This window comes from Acinonyx jubatus, chromosome E4, assembly GCF_027475565.1.
Source record: "Acinonyx jubatus isolate Ajub_Pintada_27869175 chromosome E4, VMU_Ajub_asm_v1.0, whole genome shotgun sequence".
Classification (NCBI taxonomy): Eukaryota; Metazoa; Chordata; class Mammalia; order Carnivora; family Felidae; genus Acinonyx; species Acinonyx jubatus.
The window spans coordinates 13540939-13565265 of NC_069395.1; the positions used below are offsets into that span (position 1 = coordinate 13540939).

A 24327-nucleotide genomic window follows, 5' to 3' on the forward strand; every position below is an offset into this window, starting at 1 on the left:
GAAATATTAACTTTCCCATTTCTTGTACTCTGCTACCTCAGGGTGCTGTTGTGGTATTGATAGAACTTTAAAAAAAGAATTGGGTGTGGTCATGTGTTTGATCAAGCCCAATTATAGTCATTATCACAAGAAAGAAAAAAAATGGCCATTATCGTAACAAATACCTTCTAAGGACATTGCCTCCTTGGCTTTTCTGATTTTTCTTTCAAGTTCTTTTCATTTTGTCATTTCAAATGGATTTATTTACATAAAAGTGGAAAACGTGAAATTTAATTTTCTTTTTTTTTAAAGTTTATTTACTTATTTTGGGAGAAAGATAAGGCATGAGTAGGGGAGGGGCAGAGTGAGAGGGAAAGAGAGACTCCCAAGCAGGCTCCAAGCTGTCAGTGCAGAGCCTGATGCAGTCACAAACTGTGAGATCATGACCTGAGCCAAAATCAAGTCGGTTGCCCAACTGACTAAACCACCCAGACACCACAAAACTTAATTTTCTTAAGAAGGAAACTAGACAACATTGGGCCTTGACTTCACCAAACTCATTGCACTAGGATCTTGTCGTTGCACTGGAAGAAAGATAATTGGATGAAGAATGTTAAGCTTTGCAATAGGAGTTAGCAGCTAGCTTCACTTCCAGAGTAGAAGTGTGTCCATGAAGCAAGTGATTCTCTTAGTGACTTGAGACCAGATTCAGATGTCCTAATTCAGACATTTACATATAGCTCTAGGTTGAAATGGTACTACCTTTTTGTTATTATGTATATTTGCACACAGTTTTGAAGGGGTCTTATTAAATTGTTCCTGGAACACTGCTGGCTCTAAGGACACTTTGATGACTTTCTGAAGGAAAAAGTTTTCTTATAGGCATCAATATTATTTCCTGAACTTGCCATTGAATAAGGTTCACAACTATAAAACTAGATATTTAGAATTGCTTTGGATCAGGAGGAGGTCGCAAATGGCCACCTGTCCATAAGGTTCTTTAATATGAGGAATATTAATAGAATCCCTGGAGCTGGAATTTCGTAGTTGGAAAACCCATCAATGAAATTCTTGCTACCCTTTGAATATCCATTGATGATCTGTGTCTCACTCACAGGAAAACCAATAAGAATAAAATTGTATATTTTTGATTTCATGGTGGGATTCAGTAATGGCCCAATTATGTTCAGGCTTACCTAGTAAAGGGTCTCTGTAATTAGTGTATAGAAATTGCAGGAAAGCTATGACCTTTTGTTCCTTCTTCTAATGGAGAAAGGCTTGTACTGTGTGAGGGTGGGCATAATGAGATTGTTACTGAAATCCACTAAGTAGGGTAATAAATATATTCTGACGACTGTTGATTTTTCTGTGAGATAACCAAAAGACCATACTGTGGCCTTCAGCAGTTGCTTAGGCCATGGTACACTTAACAATTATATTTCTTTTCCTTTAAAACAGATTATTCCTGAGTTTTTCTTGTAAAATAAAGATCAATGTAAAGATGCTAACAGCTTTGACAAGCTTCTAGTAATCCTGCTTCCGGGACAAACAGGTAGGTAATCGAAAAGGGCATGTGTTGCTTGAGTTTCACCTCAAGTGGAAATCAAACAGTGTCCGTCAGGTCACAGTTCCAAGGTCAACCTTAATAAAAAGTGTAGAGTTAGAAATTACAGGGATGAGCAATAACTAATAAGCAAAGAAGGTTCCTGGATCTGAAAAAAGGATGCAACCAATTGAATCAGACAATAACAGGAAGTACTGGCTCTGCTGGTTCTTTCCTAGGTCTTGAGCAGGGTCAGATAAAACAGTGAAATGGTCATTTACAAAATGCCTGGCAAGATTATCAACACTATTCATATTTTGCTTCCTAATTCCTCTTGAATCTATCAGCTTCTTTCCATCCTACTGCCATTATCTTAGTCAAAGCCTCCAAAATCCCTCCTGTGGACCTCTTGCAATGGCCTCCCAGTTGGTCTCCGTGCGTGCACTAAGCAGAGTGATTTATTTTTATTTTTATTTTTTTCAAAATGCAAGTCGATCGTAGTGACCTCTTGTCCTTTTTCACGTGGCCTGCAAGTGGTTCTCCATCCCAGAGAGTATGTTCCTTAAGGGGCCTTTTGGCAGTACCTGGAGACCTTTTGGTTGTTACACTGGGGTGTACTATTGGCGTCTAGTGATTATGCTGCTAAACATCCTGCAAAGCAAGGACAAGCCCCCGCATCAAAGGATTATCTGACCCCAAATGTCAATAGTGCCGAGGTTGAAAATCTTGGCCACACCCCCGCCTACCTCTCAGCCTTATCTTGGACTACTCTCCTCCTCACTATGCTTCAGACTTGCTGGGTTTTTATTAGTTTTACAAGTATGCTATCTTATCTCCCATTTCTAGGTCTTTGTGGTCTTACAATTCCTACTCATCTAAATGTTACTTGAAAAGTCCCTTTTTCATGGAAATCTTGCCTGATGTCCACCCAGCCTCTTATACACTAACAAGCATGGCTAGGGTTATTTCAAAGCCTGAGGAGGGAAGAGTCTACAAATCTAAAATCTTCAGTATTTGCAGCCATATGGACACCAGTTCTGAAAGGGTCGGAGAAGACATATCTAAGTGCTGCTGCTTCTTCCAACCTTACGTTTTCTATTTAGAATGATTATTAACTGACAAGCTTTTACTCTGATAAATACCAAGTACCTTCTATGTTCCGGGGATTGTGTCAGGTGAGGGGCAGAGGATTACAAAGATGCCCATGATACACTCTCACATCGTACGGTTTAATGTTCGAAGTGCTATACTAGTTGAATGAAGACGAGCAGACCAGGATGTGACTAATTTGATCTGTACTGGTGTTCATAATCACACAATAAATATTTATTAAGTATTTGCTGAATGCCAAACATTGTGCAAGATGCAGGGATACAAAGGTAAATAGCAAATAGTTTTTACTCTTAAGGAATTTCCAATCCAGTGGAAATAGTAGCTAATATTACTGGGCTTTTCAACGCCCTTCACATGTATTATATCTTACCCATTCCTTATACTTTCCCCCATGGATAAGGTGTTAACCTAATTAGCCCCAAATTAATAGAGGAGGAAACTGAGATTTGGAGGAGAATGACACTTCTTGAGTAAAGTTTCTGTGTCTGACTTGTAACTCCAGTATCTGGCACATAATGGGTGGCCAGTATAGAAAAGATCCTATTTCCAAGTAAGATCACATTCACAGGCACCAGAGATTAAGATTTCAACATATGTTTCTGGGGGAGACAAGTCAACTTACAACAACCACCTTCCCTCTCTTGTTCCAGTGTGTCTTCCATCCTTCTTTAAAGTTTATTTATTTCTTTTTGAGAGAGAGCGAGCGAGAGAGAGCGAGAGCACAACCGACTGAACCACCAGGCACCACATCTTCCGTCTGTCTTTACCCAGCTGGCAGCCATTCTTGATGTCGACCAGGATTCACGCTCCTAGATGTTGCATGACTTGGAATACATTTGAGCTGCCTCTCCTGGAGTGGACGCCATTTGGATCGATGCTAACCCACAGCTTCAGGAGTTGGGCTGCTGGCCCTTCTTTGTTAGGAGGTGAGAGTGGGCAGAATGATGGGCTGCGGGAGCAGGGCCACATGAATCTCACGGTTTCCAGCTCCCCTGCAGATGTTGTTGATTACACTTGTGGTTGCTATTGGCAGTGAGGCCTACGCATAGCTCTGAGCAACGGCTATTCCACTTATGACAAATCTGTAGTCATATCGCACCCCTCTTGACATGCTTTTCTTTGTTCTCTATCACACTCAAACTCAGACAAAAGAAAGGACAAAAATAAGTACTTGCACCTAAATACTGATAGTATCATGCTTGAAGTCCCGGTTGCAATTCCCTGTATAAAACACTTTTTTTCACTCAGTAGTAATACTTTGGGGGACCATCAGATTCTGAAAGGGAGGAAGATTTTGTTGTTCTTTTTTTTTTTTAATGTTTATTTATTTGTGTTGAGAGAGAACGGCAGAGAGAGAGGGAGTGAGAGAATCCCAAGCAGGCTCCGTGCCATGAGCGCAAAGCCCGAGGGTTGCTCAATCTCACCAGCAGTGAGATCATGACCTGAGTTGAAATCAAGAGTCGGACACTCAACTGACTGAGCCACTCAGGTGCCTTAGGTTTTGTTCTTGATTGCTGTATAACTTTGAACTTACCACTATTCTTTAGAGTACAGAGATGAAGAATTCAAATACATATATATTTATATGTATATTTAAAATTTTTTGTTTATTTATTTATTTTGAGTGAGAAAGAGCATGAGCAGGGAAGGGGCAGAGAGAGAGAGAGAGAGAGAGAGAGAGAGAGAGAGAGAAACTCCAAAGCATACTTTGTGCTGTCAGTGCAGAACCTGACCTGGGGCTTGGCCCCAGGAACCTCGAGATCATGACCTGAGCTGAAATCAAGAGTTGGACACTTAACTGACTAAGCTACCCAGGTGCTCCTATATTTATATGTGTGTGTGTGTGTGTGTGTGTGTGTGTGTGTGTGTGTGTGTGTAGTTTACACGGAATGTTACATTAGTGTCTGTTGTACAACATAGTGATTCCCCAACTCTATACATTATGCTGTGCTCACCACAAGTTTAGCTACAATCTGTGACCATACAATGCTATAACAATATCATTGACTATATTCCTTATGCTGTACCTAATATTAGACAAACTCCAATATTGATGCAGAGTTCCCCCCAAAGGGGACAGTACATCAAGATTCCACTGTTTTCATGTTTTCAATATAATTGAATTGACTCTAGTGTAATAGAAACTGTATACGTGAGTAACTATACCAATTCCTTAAATGTTCTTTCTAATTGATTTAATTTAATAAATCCCTAATTTACACTTTGCTATGTAATCTAGACTTAATTTTTAATAGCATAATAATAAAGTCCAGATTTGGAAGGAAAAGTTTTTTCTGCTGACATAGGAATGATACAAACTAAAATAGAAAAAAAGTCATGCCCCCAAAACTGTATCTAAAATAGCAAGAGACAGATAAAATGCTTTCTGCCTTGTTAGCATCTTCTAATTGTAACTACAGCTAAAATATTTTTAAATAATTATTGGTAAGAAATTTTTCAACATCAAATGAATTTCTAGGCATTGGGGAAGTTTTTCTTCAACAGTGTTTGCTAACATAGAGAAATTAATGAGGAGAAAACCCGGGAAGACCGTGTTAAAATTGACATGTAATGCACCAGATCCTATGAAAATAATTCCCATCTTGCCACCATCCTGATTTCTACTGTCGCATTTCCTGCATGACAATCTTGCTGTTGTTTTAACGGACAGACACACATACCTATTTACCTGGCCAAGTTCAAATACTAATGCCATAAAGTAGAAAGGAGTGGTCGTTTCCAAATTAAGGACTAAAGAACTCTCTGTCCCTGAAGACCATTCCAGGATGTGGTGAAAAGCCCAGGCACGTCTGAAATCTGAAGGGTTGTTTCCCCTGTGGTCAGCTTTGCCTTGGTGGGGGGGGGGGGGGGGCATTTTTCTCCCTTTCTGGGGGAATGCCATCTGCTGGCCTCACTTTCACATTCTTTATTTGCATGTGCTAGCCTTTTTATTGCAAATAGGGCTCTAAATCTTACTTTAGGAATGGATATTGTGCTATGTGTGAGTGCATGTGCAAAAGAAGCTATCAATAATGTTAGTTATGAAAACCTGATCATAAGTGTTTTTAGTCCATTAGCCATTTCACTTTATTTATGTCCCCTTTCAGGCAGGATTTGAAGCCAATATTCACAAGATGAAGTTTGGATGAAGAGCAACACAAGAGGGTATAAAACACTGTCACATTTTTTCATGCCAGAAAATATTTCTTTCTCGTATTATTTCTTTAAATAGCTCTTCACAATAAGCAACCTCGGGGAATAACAAGTGCAAAAAAGAAGAACCAGACCAAGCACAGGTATTTAATATCTATCCACCCACCTACCCACCCGTCTGTCCCTTTCCTCTCATTACATTTAATTATATTTTTATGAGTATTACCAAATTAAAAAAATTATTTATTATGCCCCCAGTAGATGTGCCCATAGGCAATTTTGACCTATTTTGCTCCATTTCAGCTCCTAACGGAAATTCAGCGCATGATTTATTAATAAGACCCTGTTTGCTCTGAGTCGTCGTTTTATCTCCCAAAGAGTACGTAGTAGGAACAGTTGAGCTTGCAAGGAGAGGGTGTTCCTGTGCCTTTCCTGGAGTACGGCGACTGGCTACTGTTGAGAATCTTCGTGTGCGGTTACCTATGCAATGTGTGCCTGAAGTCACTGCCCGATCCTGCCACATAGGGAAGTGTGAGGAAATGTCAGCCCATGGCTGAGTCTCTGCGTCACCACGGCCCCGGATAGCAGTCTCCCCAAGCTTTGCTCATTTTTCAAAATGCCCAAGGAGAGCGAGGAGAGAAAACAAGAATCAGGGAAAAGGATGCCTGGAATAATCTAACTTTCAGTTACGTCATATTACAACCCATAATAATAAAAGTGTAAAGGACAATGCAATTTCTCCAGGAGATTAATAGGCATTTGAGGGCCTTTTAAGAAAAGAATAATGTTTGATCTAATGCCCCCAAACAGTAGGAGATACTGTAACTCAGTGTTGGGCCAAATGCTTCATCTGAGCTCTGCACACTTCACGGTGAGTCTCTGACTTTTACATTAATTTCCACGAATGGCCACGCAGATCCCGTGTTTTAAATCCTCGTGCAGACCCGGATGAAAGCGAACACTAGCTCCTAGAGTCACCTAGTCCTTCTCTGTGGAATCATTTCTAATTGAATGTTAAGATCAAAGTTTAAGTTTATAAGAAAGAAAAACAAGTGCAGATAAATAGTTATTATCTGACACCCTTATGAAAATTCATGACCTGCACTTTTATCAGAGACCTTATAAGAATTCTAATTGTGAAGTATGCGGAGCCATTAACTGGCGAGTACGCTTCAGTCTCTTGATAAGAAGTGAGTTAAATAATTGTCCTGTTTAACTTGTGCTTGTTAACCTTTAAGGTCAACTAGTTTGAACATACGTTTAATGAAATCCTGGAGCCAGAATTTATGATACTGCTGCCGAATGCTAAATTGGACAATTTACATAAGCAGGACATTAACCTTCTGAGCACTAAATAGCATTTTAGCACTTAGCCGCTGGGGACAATAAGGGACATGTTCTATATATTTGTGATTAGCTTGCCTGGAAACTCTCATGATGACCAATTGGCCTACCAAGTTTAGCAGCATAATTAAATGAATGGACTCAGCCTAAGTAAATTATCAGTGCTGTGTACAGTATATCATTATAGTCCAAAGGAAAAAAAAAGATATGAATAATTTAATAATACATTACTAATTTATCAATGCTAAGTGACTTTGAGGAGGCTCTTTGCAGTTCATTGTTTTAAATTTGATATTTGATTTATTGCTTGCGTGATTAAAATTGAGCCTGTTTCATTTCTTACTAGAAGTATATAGAAGCAGTAGATTTTATTTTATTTCATTTCATCTCATTTCATTTTATTGAGGTGAGACTGGTGGTGTTTCCTGCTTTGGTGATATTACAAAATACCTCCTACTGTGCACTGATTAGCAGGTAAACTAGTAATTTGTCACAATCAGATGTATGCAGTCCCTACTACTTGGTAGCCTTCCTGAGGGGAGGGCACTAACCCCTGAGTTGTTCATAAGTCCAGCTTGCAACACAGTGGCAATTATCATTATGGTTTGGAAGGGTCAAGCACCAGGGAAGGCAATTTGCGCTTCACCTACAAATGCTGCTGCTGATTGTGGATAATCAATCCTCTGGGCCGACTCTCCCGGAGTTGTGCTCTGTAAACTCAGTCTAACATTAGGGCGTATTGAACTTTAATGGCCAAGTACCTGTGTGGGGAAATAGCATTCACCCTGAAGTCGGCTGGGGCCCCTGCCCCTTACTCTTCTAAGATAAACCTGAGCTGGATCTCAATCCATGGGCGTCCTTGGGTTTTTACTTCCTTGTGCTTCTCCCTCTGGGTCTGCCTCTCATGCTCCCTGCCTCCGTTGTCTTGAGAGAACCTGTGAATGTTATAGTTAGCCTTTTTGCTGGCTTCCCCCAAACTCTGCTCACCTTCGCCATTTTGTTGTTTCAGTGACACACGGTGTGGCAGGGTTACATTGCTTAGCCCCCGACCTTTTGTTGGTCTCAACCTTCATCCTTCTCTCTCTCCTCTTCACCTTTTTCAAAGGAGCAAGACTGTTTCTCTCTGTCTCGCCAAGGTCCCTCTCAGGTTTGGTTCTACCCCAAAGACTCATTCGAGTATTTCTCCAAACAAATATTTTCCTCTAAAAGGGAAGTCATGAATATTTTCACATCTAGTTGCAAAACAATAGGAATATGGTACTAAGTACAGTGAGTATTTGGCAAGTATTTGGTTGACCCCTCAACGTAGCCTGTCAAGCTACCCGTGGTAAGTCTCGCCTTCCTGACTGCGTGTCTTTCCAGACAGGACCAGAACCTACCTCACCACATAACCACAACAGCAGCAACGACAATTTTTTATACTTTGGAGACCGCTTTACTGTGTATTATCTCTCAGGAACTTGTAGATGTAGAGTGGATACCATGATACCAATTTCTCATAAATGAAATCGTTACTGAAAGAGAGATTAAATACCTTGTACAAAAACTCTGCCCTGCTAGCTTATGACAGAACCAAATTTAACATTTTTATCTGTTTCCAAGGCCAGTGTTTCTGGATTAACATGGCCCATGTGCTCTAACCATTGTTCAGGTCAATAAACATTGAACCTGTTATTTTTTATTAATGTTAAAATAATCTTAAGTAATTCATGCACATGACACAAGGAACAATACCAATAATTATACATTAAAAAGTAGTTTTGGGGTGCCTGGGTGGCTCAGTCAGTTAAATACCTGACTTCGGCTCAGGTCATGTTCTCGTGGCTTGTGGGCTCAAACCCCACATAGGGCTCTGTGCAGACAGCTTGGAGCCTGAGATTCAGCGTGGAGCCTGCTTCAGATATGTGTCTCCTTCTCTCTCTGCCTCTGCCCCACTTGCTCTCTGTCTCTCTGTCTCTCTGTCTCTCTCTCTCTCTCTCTCAAAAAAAGGAGCCTTTCCCTTTTCTCTGAATCAGACACTCCCTACAGAGACAATGTCAGAATCTTGTAGATCCTTCCAATGATATTATATTTCATGTAAGTTTGGGTATCTATCCTTTAAAAAATATTTGTAACATTCCCAGACATACTCCTTAACACCTGGATTTTGAACTTAACATCTTAGTAATTGATCTGTATCAGCACATATGAATCTACTTAATTTCTTTTCATGGTTATATATATTCTATCACATATAATTGTCAGAATGTATTTATTCCTTTGGTTCCATACAAGTGTTTTTTTCCTATTATAAACAGTATTAAAATCTTTGTAATACATATTGGCATACAAATTCAAGTTTATCTAGAAGATTAAAAGGGAACCACTTCTGGTACTATTCCTGGCCATGTACTGGTTCCTCAGCTGGGCACCAATTTTCCCCATTGATCAGAAAGTAGACTTTTAAAATTATCTATTGTATATTCCATTTTGCTTCCAGTTGATTGAACTTCATTCTGTCTTTCCAAACTAATCCATCTTTAGGTTAGATAGCCAGAATGAGTAATATAGCAAAACATTAGAAAGTTCACTGAGAAGCAGGATGTGGCCAAAGTAAAGCCAAGCCAGCATGGTCAAGGGGCTGGACTCTGGAATAATACAGACCTGGATTCAAGCAGTGGCCCTGCTGTTGACTAGCTGTGCAGTGTGGAGAGTGTACCTATGCCCTCAGCAGGCTTTTTGCATATTCTGTGTGGCTAATGACAGCACCAACCTCCACAGAATCATGGGGGGATGAAATTACATAATGCTTATAAGTGCATAGTTTCTAACTCATGATAAGCAGTCAAAAAATCTATTATCACCTATTAGTGTTATCGAAGCTTTCCAGAATCATTGATTAGCTAGCTGAGTCAATATTACACAAAGTTTCGTTGTCTATTTTTAGTTTTAAAACTATTTACATCAAGCTATTATTTGACAGTTGAGGGTTACTTGGTCAGGGTGACAGCCAGAACAGCCTTTTTAACCTAAAACTGTTTAGAACCATATTATTATTATTAATTATTATTATTATTATTATTATTATTGAGAGAGAGTGAGAGCGAGAGAGAGCATGAACAGGGGAGGGGGGCAGAAGGAGAAAGAGAGAGAGAGAGAGAGAGAGAGAGAGAGAGAGAGAATCCCAACCAGGCTCCACGCTCAGTGCAGAACCCAACTCAGGGCTTGACCCTGTGACCATGAAATCATGACCTGAGCCAAAACTAAGAGTTGGACACTCAAACAACCAAGCCATCAGGCACCCTAGAACCATATTATATGTAAGTGTGGCCCAAGATTTATCAATGCCTATATACACATTCTGTGTAAAAGTATCACTGTTAAAGTTAATATTTTCAACTGAGACCTTTTTACTAAAATATTTTATAGGTGTGAATTCTAAACTGCTCTAAATTATTTTCTTTGCTGCTGGTTTGTCTTTATTTTAATCTTATATTGTTCATTGGAAATGAACATTGTATTATACATTGGAAATTGCCCCCTTCTTTATTTCTTTTACATAGTCAGGGGAAAGTAAAAGAATCAAGTTGCTTTTCTCCCTGATACCTAGCCTGGGTGTAGAGATCTGGAGTCCTTCCTCTAGAATTCTCTATAAGGACTACTCAGATCAAATGCCCTCTGGGATATTTGATTCCCACTTGGGTTGTATCAGCCCTCATCAGAATCTGCAACCTTGCCTCCGGATATTCTACCAATTGATATTTTGGTATAGTTTAGCACAGTGAAAAAAGTACTTGGATTTGGAGTCAAAGGACCTGAGTTTCTGTTTTACTCGGCAGCTTTGCACCCCGAAATGGGAATTGCTGAAGTCAACTTCTTCATCTGTCAGGTGTTATAAAAAAAAAACTGACCCTACTTACCTCACAGGAACAAGTGAGGTGATGAAAGTTCTTTGTGAATAGCAGAGCTTGGGGCAAATGTTAGTAATTATTGTCATTATGATCATTACTGATACCGAAAATAATGTTCAGAGTCAGAAATCGTATCTGAGACCAGCAAAATAAGTTTTACCCTGTTGGTGCAGTATCCCTTTTGTGATAGTTCCCTTCTGTTTGGCAAACACCTTTTCAGTGTTTTCAGACCTCTTAGAGTTTTTCTGTTGGCAGAATTTCTCTCTTACTCCAGGGTCCAGCTTGAAGGTTTACGTGTGTGCGTGTGTGTGTGTGTGTTGACAACAACACTGAATGATTTCCTCACCTTTCTTACCACTCAGGTAGTGTACTTCTAGCTGGCCCAGTGTAAAAGTTTGGTTTCTTACTCTTTAAATCTTTCCATCTTCTCTCTCCTAGCCTGTCTCCCAGGGACCTCCAACAAATCACTGTGTATTCTGGAAATGCTAAATCATTAGAGCAAGAGCCATATCAAGGTGAAATGAGAAATGTAACTTGCTACAAGGAAATGCTATGAAGCTTATTCTGCTTTCAAAGCTAAATAGGTGTGCTTTCTAAATTGGCTGATGGCATGGAGTAGCTAAATTCATAGTCTCGTGTAATATGTTTGATAGTCAAGAGTTATAGGCGTCATTACTGGCTTAATTCTTTTTTTCTCTTAATCCTTCTAAAGCGCTCAGTTGTTTAGAATAATTTCTGACCAATAGATGCAGTCAGATAGTATTTCCATCTTTGCTCCCACCTTTCCTTCATAGCATAACTTGTCTTATGAAGACATCTGTAAATTAAGATTTTTAGTATGATTAGATATAGAGAATAACTATTTTTAAAATTTTTTAACATTTATTTATTTTTGAGAGAGAGAGCACCAGCAGGGGAGAAGCAGAGAAAGAGGGAGACACAGAATCTGAAGCAGGCTCCAGGCTCCGAGCTGTCAGCACAGAGCCAGACGCGGGGCTCAAACTCACAGACTGTGAGATCATGATCTAAGCTGAAGTCGGATGCTTAACCAACTGAGCCACCGAGGTGCTTCTAGAGAGTAACTGTTGAAACGGGTAGATCTTGGAACCCAGATGTCTATTTTGGAATCTGTTAACACCCCTACCGGTTGGTTACCATGTTCATCCATTAACCTGAAGTTAATCTGCTTTTTCTCTTCAGCCATATTGCTTGCCACTAGAGAAACAATAGTTTCAGAATATTTTCCAAAGGACGCAAATGATTACATGGCCCTCTTCTTATTGGCCAGTGTAATCTCAGCTATGAAAGCTTTTCTGTAAGTATCTGATACCTTAATGAGCAGGTCTTGTCTTTCTTATTGTTCTTCCGTGTTTCCTATATTTTCTTTCTTTCCTTGGCTTGGAATAAATTACTTAGTTGGACAAGAATAACCTTACATTATTCCCAGTCAATACATGACTATATAAAGATAGGTGTTTTCATCTGTAAGGACAAACTCAAAGGATTCCAAGAATGAAAGTGTTGGTGTAGCTGTCTGAAGAGATTTGAAACATTCTTTTAACTTTATTGCAACCATCGCCCACATTGTGAGGAACACTCTTCCTGTTAACTGGAAGGAAAAGAAATTTCTCTAACGTATTTTCCACTCAGCCCTCTTTAAGATCATTCCTTTCATTGCTTTGGTAAGTCATTCACACTAACAGGTACCAGTTTTTCTGTGCCTGCCTTGGGCTAAGTAGAGCAGGTGACAAAAACCCTTTCAGGTTGTCAGATATTAATGTAAAATACCCCTAGACCTCACTACGTATTCATCTTCATCTAGTTGACTAATGCTTTTCCCACGTTCTTACATGTTGGTAAATTAAAGAAACCTTCCAGACAGTTCTGTCAACAGTTTACTGAAATGTACCTCATTAGTGAGGTTGACCTGTCACATGAGTGTAATTTAATCCTATTGAATTATCACTCAAAAATGCCTAAGTGCTGGGTTTTTATACACTGGATAGAAGGTTTGCTACTAACACTGTCATGTTTCCAGTTGATGAGAGAGGAAACAAGCAAAAAATATGCAGGGTCCTCTCTGCCTCCACCTCCCCACGCCCAAAATAGTGATACTTATGTCATCTCCTGAACAGAATATTACATTTCACTGTAGATCAAAAATATCCCTGTGGATCATTTTCTTTTCAAATCTAAAAGGGAAAGAGTGAATGTTGACCGCTACCCCGTTTATTTCCCTGTCCGGTAACAAAAGGAATCTCTGATACAAAGCCCGATCTGAATGAGGAGTTTCAGAATCTGCAGCGTTCTCTAATGTTAATGGGACTCTTTACTGTAAGATATTATTTATGATCTGCTGCGATATTGTGTTTTCTAAATGGCAAAGCAGCACATGAGATTAATTATTTTTCTTCAGTTGTTTCTGTACTGTGACTTTACACTATCCCAAGGTGAGCTGGGTAAGAACTGATTATAAACAATGAATGCAGAATGTGTGGAGCACGCTGGGAACATTTGGTTAATCTCTCCTTTTCAGAACCACACTTGTAACTATTTCCTCAGTTATTCAGATAATTGTGATGCCATTGGTCAAGATGTGAGCTTTTTATTGTCGTGACTTGGCAAGTTGATTAGGCCAATCTATAGAAATTGAAGAGACTCTCTTTAGTAGCGAGAGATGAATAGCCAAAAAATACGTAGCTTGACCTAAAGAAATAAGGGAGACATATCAAAGACACACTGATGAAGTATCTGTCATAATCCTAAAGGCTAGTATTTAGTGTGTGCTTACTAGAGACCATGTTCTGTGCTATACATTTTACATGGATTAGTCTCTTTGTTTCTCTTAACAACCCTAAGCATTTGGCTCTATTCTGATCACCACATTATAATTAAGGAAGCTGAAATGAGACATGTCAAAGTGAAGGTTATGGAGCTCACAGATGGCAGAATTTGAACCCACAGCCAATGCCCTTAAGAGCTATGTAGCACTGTGGTCACAACTGTGAAGTCACCGAATCAGAGTTTGATCATTAAGTTCTACAGATTCTAACTCATCATGGCTGTTCTCCAAAAGAATGTTGCCCCCCAGGCAATGTTGGTTCTGTGGTTTGCATTCAGCCTCCTTGTTACTGGGAAGTGAAGGTATACGATTTTGCTCTTGTTGTCCCATTCTGTCACAGTAGATTAGCTATGGTCCTAGAGTGAGATGTCCGTGCACTGCAGTGCAGGTCATGGGATAATGAAATGAGATCCTGTAGCTTTTGGAGGCCTGGCTGGTGCCTCTGTGACAGCATGCTCGACCTTACCTGCTTGCTGTGCTCTTACGGGCATGAGGATTGTAAATTATGTGGTTGCTTTCTTAGTCTTCTTACCTTCCTCCAACCTCCTCCACCGACCCTCCATGTACCTGTCAGGCTTCGCCAAAGATGCACTAAATTCTAAATGGTGGAAAACTGACTCTGCATAACGGGTGGGTGAAAAAGGTCATGGCGCCTCATATTCCCATTCAGATGGCAGCCTACTTGGCCTGAGAAATAAAAAGGGAAATGTCTGGGAGAAAAATCACAGAAAGAACGTATATTTTTATTCTCCTTTTTTTCCTCCAAAAGTAGAGCAAATGAACCCAGATCAGATTGGCGAACATGTTGTTTTTCCCGGTGGAATAAAACCTCTAAGCCATCTCTGAGATTGCTGTAGACAAAGAACTCTCATTGACCTCAACAGCTATTTTATATGGGAGACACCAGGGCAGGACACCTTTTGGTGATTTTATAAGGTCTTGGAAACCTCATTTGGTAAGCATGAAAGAGGGAGAGGATTTGGGTCAGGAGTGCTGAATCCTCGTCTCACCACTGTTGACTTTCTGTGTAACATAATATTTGAGAGATTACATTGAAATGTCTCAGGATTTATTAATCCCATGTGTTTTTTTAAGTTTATTTTTGAAAGAGAGAGAGAGAGAGAGAGAACGAGCAGGGGAGGGGTAGAGGGAGGGAGAGAGAGAATCCCAAGAAGGTTCCAAGCTGTCAGCACAGAGCCCCGTGAGGGCTAATCTCAACCTGAGCCAAAATCAAGAGCTTAACCGATTGAACCGCTCAGGCGCCCCTATCATGTAAGAAGTTTTAAGGCATTGTGACAGATGTTTTTAGTTATGATTGATCCAGAACAAGACACTCTTCTGAGAACCTTATCTTTTTTCTGCATTAAAATTGTAACATTGTCTTTTCTTTAACATTTTGTTTCTTTAAAAAAAAAAGTTTAGTGTTTACTTATTTTTGCAAGAGAGACAGAGTGTGAGTGGGGGAGGGGCAGAGAGCTAAGGAGACATAGAATCTGAAGTAGGCTCTGGGCTCTGAGCTGTCAGCACAGAGCCAGATGCGGGGCTTGAACATAGGAACCATGAGATCATGACCGGAGCCAAAGTCAGTCACTTAACTGACTGAGCCACCCACACACCCCAACATTTTATTTTCAAAGAAATAGGAGAATAGCTTCAAAGGGGAATTTATGTTTCTGACATATTTTAATAGCTAAGCATAAGATGCAATTTAAAATTCATGTATGCCCATCAGCTGGCCCAGAAATATCTTTAATTTTCTAGAAAAGTATCACTGTGTCGACATTCCATCTTTGGACACGTCGCCACGTGCTTTTATACAGGAATAGGAATTGAGGGTGATAGGCCAAGTCTAGGAAAGACATTCTCAAGAGCCACACAGTGAAGAGTAAGTTGCTGATGTTTCCAAAGCGTGGCTCAGAGTGGAGTCCACACCGAAACAGCAGCACTCATCTTCCTTGCTGCAAACCACATGGAGCCAAACCGCAATTAGTTTGAAAATGGTCATGATTTTCAGATTTTACATTCCCTCCACGCTTTTAATAAAAATGAGCACACTCTGTGACTTTTTAACGAAAAATAAAAACTGATGATACCATGTATTTTAAATAAGAGCTAATGCATCAGTTCTATTCCTTTCAATGTCTCTTCTTTGCCCTATTATTTTTATTTTCTAAAGAATTTATTTATTTATTTATTTATTTATTTATTTATTTATTTATATTTTAGAGAGCATGAGCGGCGAAGAGCAGGAGAGAGAAAGAATTTCAAGCAGGCTCCACGCTCAGCGCAGAGCCCAACGGGGGGCTCAATACCTCGACCCTGAGATCATGACCTGACCCAAAATCAAGAGTCAGACTCTCAACTGACTAAGGCACCTGGGCACCCCTGTCCTATTATTTTTCTTGGTAAACCAAACAGACAAACTGCATACACATAGTCATTTAGTCATTCGTTCATTCGTTCATTCGTTTACAGAGTGGTCACGCATGTTCCCTGTTCCAAACCTTTATCCCGTCGTGCCCGGACAATTATAACCATCTTTTGCTTGTTTTCTCACCTTCTCTTTCTCCATCTTGTGTGTTCACTTCTTCTTTTCCAATCCCATTGTCCTTCATCTGCCCTCAGGATCTTCCAGGTGTGTTGAATTACAAGTGAGAGCAGCCACTCTGCACATGGGTGGGAAGTGTTGGAAGAAAGTACAATTATAAGGTGGGTGGAAAGGAGAATCTGAGACTTTCTCTATTTGAGGTGTCCATGGGACAAATGTGTGGAAATTATTGTCGGTGAAGCTCTAGATCTGAGAAGAGAAATTTTATTTAATGAAATAAGGACACACAGATAGTTCAAAGTCAAGATGCTGATTTGATCACTAAAGAGATAAAGTAAAAGAAAATGAGAACTGGGCACAGAGTGGGTGACAAATAAATATTTGCTGTTTGTGGTGTCTTACCTGGGAAATGTACTACCAGTATGTCTCCTTTGATGGTCATGACCTGTTCCTTGTAGGGTGTGAAACTCTTTCATTCCTGGTATTTATTATACATTTGAACTCTCCACTTCAAAAGTCATTTTGAAGAGAGGTATTCATAGAAACTTGCTCTCGGATAACCAAATAGCAGTACAATGGACAAACACCTTCCAAAAGAAATACTTAAAATAGACTTTAACCCTTACTCACCTTGAGGTTAAGAAAAGAAGCTTGCTTTTTGTAAAAAGAATATTTAATATGAATCAGAATTAGAGAAGTAAGGCTAGAAGGAATTTCAGAGCATCGTAGCTGAAGCACATATTTGCTAGGAGAGTAAACTGAGGCAGAGAATGACTAAGAAGTTAACCCAAGGCTTCCTGCCTTAATTGGCAGAAATCTCAGCCCCTGTTATCTGAATGACAAATGTAGAGGAAGAATCTTTTCTAGAAATTCTGATAATGCTAGGAGTGCTCCCTGGACCCAAAGCATCAGAATAAAAACCCATTTTACAAATTAAAATGTTAAAATTTCAATTAAATTTCTATTTAGTTGAAAAAGGTAAAACCTAACTGCTTTACTTGGGTTTCATTGTTTCTTCAACTGTTGTTGGTTGTTTTGTTTTGTTTTGTTTTGTTTTAAAGAAGGGGATGTGGTTTGGAGTGGATAATACTGGGCCACTTTCAGCTCCAAAAACATGGCATTCTATAATTTTTGAATCATAATATATTTGTAGAAGGAATAAGGGAAATGCCAGCAAATTAAATACTAATACTAATACTAATATTTCGTAATTATAAGAAATTCAAAATTCTTGGTCAACACAATAAGTTGTAAAGTGAGGCTTTATTCTGTTTTGTCAAATCATACCAAATAACTGTTTTTTAAATTGCCGTTCATTCTGATAATTTGTATACACAAGTCTTTTAAAAATTGGATTATAATAGATACGGGTGATTTCTACAGATTAAAAAGCCATATTATAACATCCACAAGTAAACTTCAGACTTTCTTTTATTTTAGAAGAGCAGGTAAAAAGTAATCATTCCCTCTTTCTTTATACTGTATGCTTTTTTTTTTCTCCAGATAATGAATATTTTAAGTGTGAAAACCCAAACTTCCCAAATACCTATTCTTCTTTTAAAAAGAATTGATATTACCTTCTTCCTCACCACCACCCCCCACCCACACACATAAATTGGGGGCGGTGGGGAGTAGGGGGCTGAAGTTTAGAAATTGAAGAAATGATCATCTCTAATATTCTATTCCATTCTGCAGATGAATCATTGCAACCAATATCAGTGAAACATGTTTTATTCGTAGTCAGAATTCAAGAAAATGCCAGTTATTCATTCATCTGACATTGGTTCATTTATTTACTTATTCATTCATTCAACAGAAATTTTTGACCCTTGGTTTCTGTGCTAGGTAATCAGGTAAAAATGTGTATAATGTAAAACCAAACCATTGCCTTTGGTGACCATAGGGAAGAAACTCTTCTCTATCAGACAGCCAGGACTTTTCAAAGGCAATTTGGAGCATGATATGAGGAAGCAGTCCACAAAAGGAAAAAGAGATAACACAGTTCTTCCATCATTTCCCATGTTACTCCATTTGTAAAATCACTGAGAATCCCTAAATCTTTTGCCAGATTCACAAGTATGCAAACCGATTCACAATTGTAAGATTAGACGAAGCTTACTATTCAGTAGGAACACAAAACAATGTTTTTATAAATTACAAAGATTTATTTGAATTCCTCCATTTTCCCCCATATAACACATACAAATCACCCTTTCTTCTGAAAATTGGCCAATAATCAAAGTCACTCAAAGGTTTTGATGCCTTTATTTGCCATCCAGCCATTGTCCTGAGGCTGTAACAGAATAGAACAGTGTAGAATAGGAGCAGAATCCGTGGGGCAGAGCAACCTTAAGAGAAAATCTTGACCCACTGTCCTTCACATACTCAATGTGGTTGTATAGTAATCTATAATTCTAGAGTTATATCATAAGGATGCTTCTGGAATGAATGTTAAACCTTTAGAAAATTCAGAGTACCAACTCCTTAAAGGTGGAGATAATATAATATAGTATAGTATAAAATAGTATAGTATCGTATCTTCATATAGTGAAGAGAATATAGATAATATAGCAGAAGAAAGATTGTGGTTAAAAGACCCAGGCGTAAATCCTTCTATAAATCTTAGTCTTCCCATTTTTAAAATAGGCATAATAATGCCTGCCATGCAGGATTGTTACAAGAATAAATAGGTAACCAATAAATTGTTATTTATACCGGTAGTTCTAAACTGGAGATGATTTTGTGTCCCTTACTCACCCCCTTCCACCAAGGGGCATTTGGCAAAGGCTAGTGACATTTTTGGTTTACACAACTAGAGAAGAGGTCAAGATGCTGCTAGACAACCTATAATGCATAAAACATTCCTCACAACAAAGAATTATCTGGCCTAAGTGTCAACAGTATGGAGGGTAGAAAACTTGAATATGTGCAGAGCACATAGCAGGTGGACAGGAGGTGATGGTTATTACTATTACCTGCAATGTTTCAAAACTAGATCTAATGTAAAAACATTGTGTGTGTAGAGTGAATAGACTAAATATTTCTCTAGCCTTTATAATGAATTAACTCCAAGATTTCCTTGGAGATGTACATAATCAATTACATACTTAAAAACTATTCTCAATAGCTCCAGTGACATTCAAAATGGATCTAGGCTGAAACAGACTTCTGTGCATGCATAAAGGAATTTTCCTGTCAATATTATTGTATGTCAAACAGAAAAACCCTTGATATGCAAGACAACTAGAGCAAGAAAGGCGTAGTCTGAAAATAAAATTGAAAATAGTTTTCTAACCTTCATTTCCCAATATGTTCTGTTTTGGAGCTCTTATGGTTATCTGGATATTCTATTCCCCTCTTTCTTCCTTATGTTACCATGAACTGAGATCCTCACAAACTTTGGGTCTTGTCCTTCACACCTGTCTTCCCAGGACACTTTGGGGTCTGTGGGGCATTGCATGCTATCAACAAAATACATTCTAAAGCCTGTGGACTCCTGAAAGTCTTCAATTTTTATTTCTGCGCATTCCTATAAACATTCCTTTGTCTTCTCTATTATGGAATTGTCCCATGGTGTTCCTTTGTAGGAATTTTCTTCCATGATAACATTGAAAAATCACACAGTGCTTGGAATGCATTACACCTGGAATATTTTTTTTGACATACCATTCAAAAACTCTTTAAAAGCTCAATCTATTAAATCAGATTCTGACATTAGTCTACACTAAATTTTATCTAGTTTCTTGCTCATCATTTTAATGGTGTATTTTAGATCTGACATCCTCATGTAAAACCTTTATTATTTTGCCCTGTGACAATTCAGAAAATCTTCTCTCTTATAACTTCTTTCCCAACTTGCCCCAATTGTCCACAAGACAGTTCAGTTCATCATTTCTGCCTCACTATAACCACTGTGCTTTCTGCATATTACGAAACTGCTCATGTACATTCTTTCATAATCAATGTCGAATATTTATTTACACTAGACTGAAGACAGTGGTTGTTTTAATAATCTTTGTATTTCTACAGCTTAGTGCAATGCAGACATACCATAAACCCCCCAGTTAATGTTGATTCAATGGATAAAGATTGACACACATCAAACCAGATTATGCCATAGGTATTGCAGATTTCCAAAAATCTGCATTCTTTTTCTTATCAATGCTGCTTTTCTTATCAATGCTGCTTATCAGTTTTCTTATCAATGCTGCTTTGGTTCTTTCTGTTTAATGTTAGAAGCATCATGAACATGTCATAGGTGAAATATATCTTTAAATAACACCAGAACTTAGAGTGGATCTAAGTTTTAGAGCCATGGGGAGGATTCTGAGAATAAGTATTCTTAAGAGCTTGTGTTTGTCTTGAACCCCTTAAAGTTCATGAATAAGATAGAACTTTATATCCTTGCTAAGTGTGAAAGAAGGGAGAAGAAATGAAGTTAGGCAAAATCTTAATTATAAATAAAGGAAGCCCCCACACTGGTGGCATTTCATTTACTTCATAGTTGTATGTGAAATGGCACTGGACTAAAACTTCTTTGCCAAATATTTAATTTTATAACATACTGTCCAAATGAAGGATTTTGGCATTCCAATCTGACTTTCAAATAAGTTATTAATTAAAGCTGAGAAAAAATTTCAGACTTGCCTTCAATTCAATAAATATTTGTTGAATATTTATTATGTATTAGACACTATTCTAGGTACTTGGGGCATAGCAGTGACCAAAACTTCTGTTCTTAAAACTTACACTAAATCTATATTCATTTGCAGCTGGAGGAATAAGAACCAAGTAACAGTTTGCTTCCTAAATAAGTTAATAGTTTAATATACTGTTTGCATTTTTCTGATATGTTTATATGATTATCTGGATTTCATAAGAAAGAAAGAATGCATGAGTTGCTTTTGTATTCATTCCAGGTAGCTGAGACTGAATAGTTTGAAAGCTGTTTCCTAGGAAGCTTCAGTGATGGTTTGGTGAATTCCCAGTTAGGACGATTTTCTACTGTGCTTTGTAATTTGCTGTTTGACTTTCCTAGAATCACTGTTCGTTGTCTTCTAGAAATATAATAACAAACAGTTTTATCTAGCTACCCATTTAGGTGATATGTTGAAGTTTTAACCTTTTATTTTAGGATAAACAAACACAGAGAGTTTGTTCAAGGATGGGGAGAAATAAGGAGAAAAAAACTTACTTCTGGTGTTAGTGTAAATCCAGTTGTCTGTACATTATAGGGAATTAGTCGCTTTTTAGAAAGAGCTTTTAATTGCCTAATCTAAGTAATGTGGGCAATGGCATACGTGTTTTATTTTAGGGTCTATCTAGCCCACTCAGAAAATGTAATGGACCTAATTTTCATTTAGTATAGGTCTGTGCAGTTCCTAAAACATCTAAATGGCTATTAATTTAATCAGGTAATTTAACTATAGCTCTAGAAAAGGCCACCAGCTAGTTGTCACGCAATGATTATGAGGATGACATTTCTATCCCATGATGCCAGAGGCAGACTTTGATACATCATTTTCTTTTTGAAGGTTAAACTCAGATAACCTGCCTTTGGCATTTAATTAGCTACATATTAAACACTCTTTTAATAATAAAATGATTAAAAATTTTATTGCTTCTCAAATGAGGCCCTTTTAGATAGATTTAATGACTTGGTTCGAGCTCTGTAGTTTGTGAACCAAACCTTACTTAGGCCAGGGTGTAGTAATGATATGCTTTACAGCTTGCAAAATCTGTATTTTATTCAAATGATGGCCATAATCATTTTGGATAAAACTTATAATGCTTTCTTCTGTATTTTTAAGTCTAACTGTTAAATGTCATTGGAAACTAACCAGAAACCCATTGATTCAAAATTTCCAGAAATTGTCAAGTTCAAAATTCATAAAGAGACCATGAAGTCTGCTTAATGTGCTGAATCTTATATACTAATTGTTTACCCTTTGAAAAATCATTTGTCGTCATTGAATGCCTGCAAGAAAAAAAAAAACTATTATAGAAATGACAGAGAAGTGTGAGTGGCCTACAAATGCCCATCCATATTTTCAGCTAATATTAGCTGTTTAGTGAAAATGGTCATCAAGAGACCATTCGCTGTTCATCCTCAGCATGACTTGGTGGGGGTAAGGGGCAGTTACAATGTCTGTGAAATAGGTGAAAGAGACAGAATGCTGTCACACAAGAACATGGATAACTAGAGTCTGAATAAAGGTGACCATTTTACTTTTATTCCTTTTAAAAGTTTTTACTTAATTTTGAATTTATGTTATTTATTTATTTATTTTGTTGTATATGCAGCAGCTTTTAGCACTCAGTTCAATGAGATCCGACAGAAATGTACACCCATGTAACCACTGTCTCGGTCAGGCAATTAGCTGTCAGACTTCCACATGCTTTCTTTCCCACAACTTCCTTCTGCTTGTTTTACAACATCATGTAGATGTAACCGTACAGCTTCTTTCGCTTATCACATTATTTTTTATATTTACTTGGGTGTTTGCACTTGACAGTTTGCAGATTTTTACAGTTGTACTATTCCATTGTGTGAAGGACCAGTCACCTGTTGATGGAGGTTTGGGTTGTTTCTAGTTCTTTATTCTCTTACTCAAGCTATGAACATGCTTTTGTCATTCTTTGTTGAATACATGGTCTCATTACTATTGAGTAAATATCTAAGAGTGGCATCATTGGGTCATTATAATACTTGCCTGTTTCACTTGAGGAGAAACGGCCAATATCTTCACTTTCAGTGTAGCTGTGAATGAGCTAGCATCCACTTCTGTTAGCTTGGAGAGATAAAAGTATTCAGTGGATAATATTCAATGTAATGAACGCTGCAAGTGTGTTTAGAATTGTAATGGTGATTTTCTTCTCTCTGTAGATGTAGAACTTTTCATTTTGGTGATTTGACAGAGAAGTCCCTTCCTCCCCGTTCAAAATCAACAGATTATTTATTGCTTTTATTTCACGTGTAGGTAAATGTGAATCAATATGGTTCTTTGGGGTTTGGCTTGTTAGAGAAAATAAGGGAAAAACCCACCAACACACAAACTGGCAATCAAATTAAGATGAATATTTCAGAAGAGGCCACCTGTGACTTTGTACATTAAGGAAATATGTATGTGGCAGAGGGCGATAATTCTGATCATTAGCACCCGGAGTCTGCAACAAATTACCAAACAGCGTTAGAAAATATTGTTTCTCTTTGCTTTAGAATACAAGATAGCTGGTCCAAATGGTGAAGATCCCAGATCTTCCTTTAACTTTTTCAGCATAGTTGATTGCAATTAAGTGAGGTCCCAGGGAAAAAAAAATTTTTTTCCCACACCAGATTTGTTATTGTAAACTTCTTCTGACTTGGGGGTGTGAATTCCTGAGATCCTTGAGTCTAGGGAGAGTACTTTCTATTAACAATTGACTTACTAATATTTTATGGGCATTTCTTCTAAATCCTATGCTAGTTTTTTCCTTGATAAATTGTACATTTGGGTTTCTTAGGCCAAGAGAGATTGTTTTAAAAGGATAATCAATAGATAAATGTATCTTTTTATGTTAAAAGTTAACTGATTTTGTTTTATTAGAGAATAGGTATTTATTGCAGAAAAATTAGAAAATGCAAATATGCAAAAAAGAAAAACTAGTTGTAATTCTGCCACACACAGTCATTAATATCACAGTGAATATCCTTTCAGGTTTTTTATGCATATGTGTATACATGTATATACTTTTTAAAAACAGTAACCTATTTACAAAATAATCTATTTATTACCAAAATATAAAAATGTCTCTGTAGTCAGTATTATCTACAAAATAATTTTAAATATTTGAACAATACTATATTGTGTCATATTTATGTAACCGACCTCATACTGTTGGGCATTTATATTGCTTACAATTGTATTTTCTTATA

General features: G+C 38.0%; 1 long non-coding RNA gene across 4 annotated transcripts in view; it reads left to right on the forward strand.

Moving 5' to 3' along the window:
• LOC113603931 (uncharacterized) overlaps positions 1-22695 on the forward strand; it is a 38217-nt gene extending 15522 nt beyond the window's left edge. For 2 of the 4 annotated variants that reach the window (XR_008293297.1, XR_008293296.1), the window contains 4 exons: positions 3407-3561; positions 5743-7606; positions 12223-12341; positions 16093-22695. This is a non-coding gene — a long non-coding RNA (uncharacterized LOC113603931). Of the gene's footprint in view, positions 1-3345; positions 3562-5742; positions 9093-12222; positions 12342-16092 lie in introns of those variants that run through there. The other 2 variants (XR_008293295.1, XR_008293298.1) reach the window with 2 other exon arrangements.
• Positions 22696-24327: the final 1632 nt, after the last annotated feature.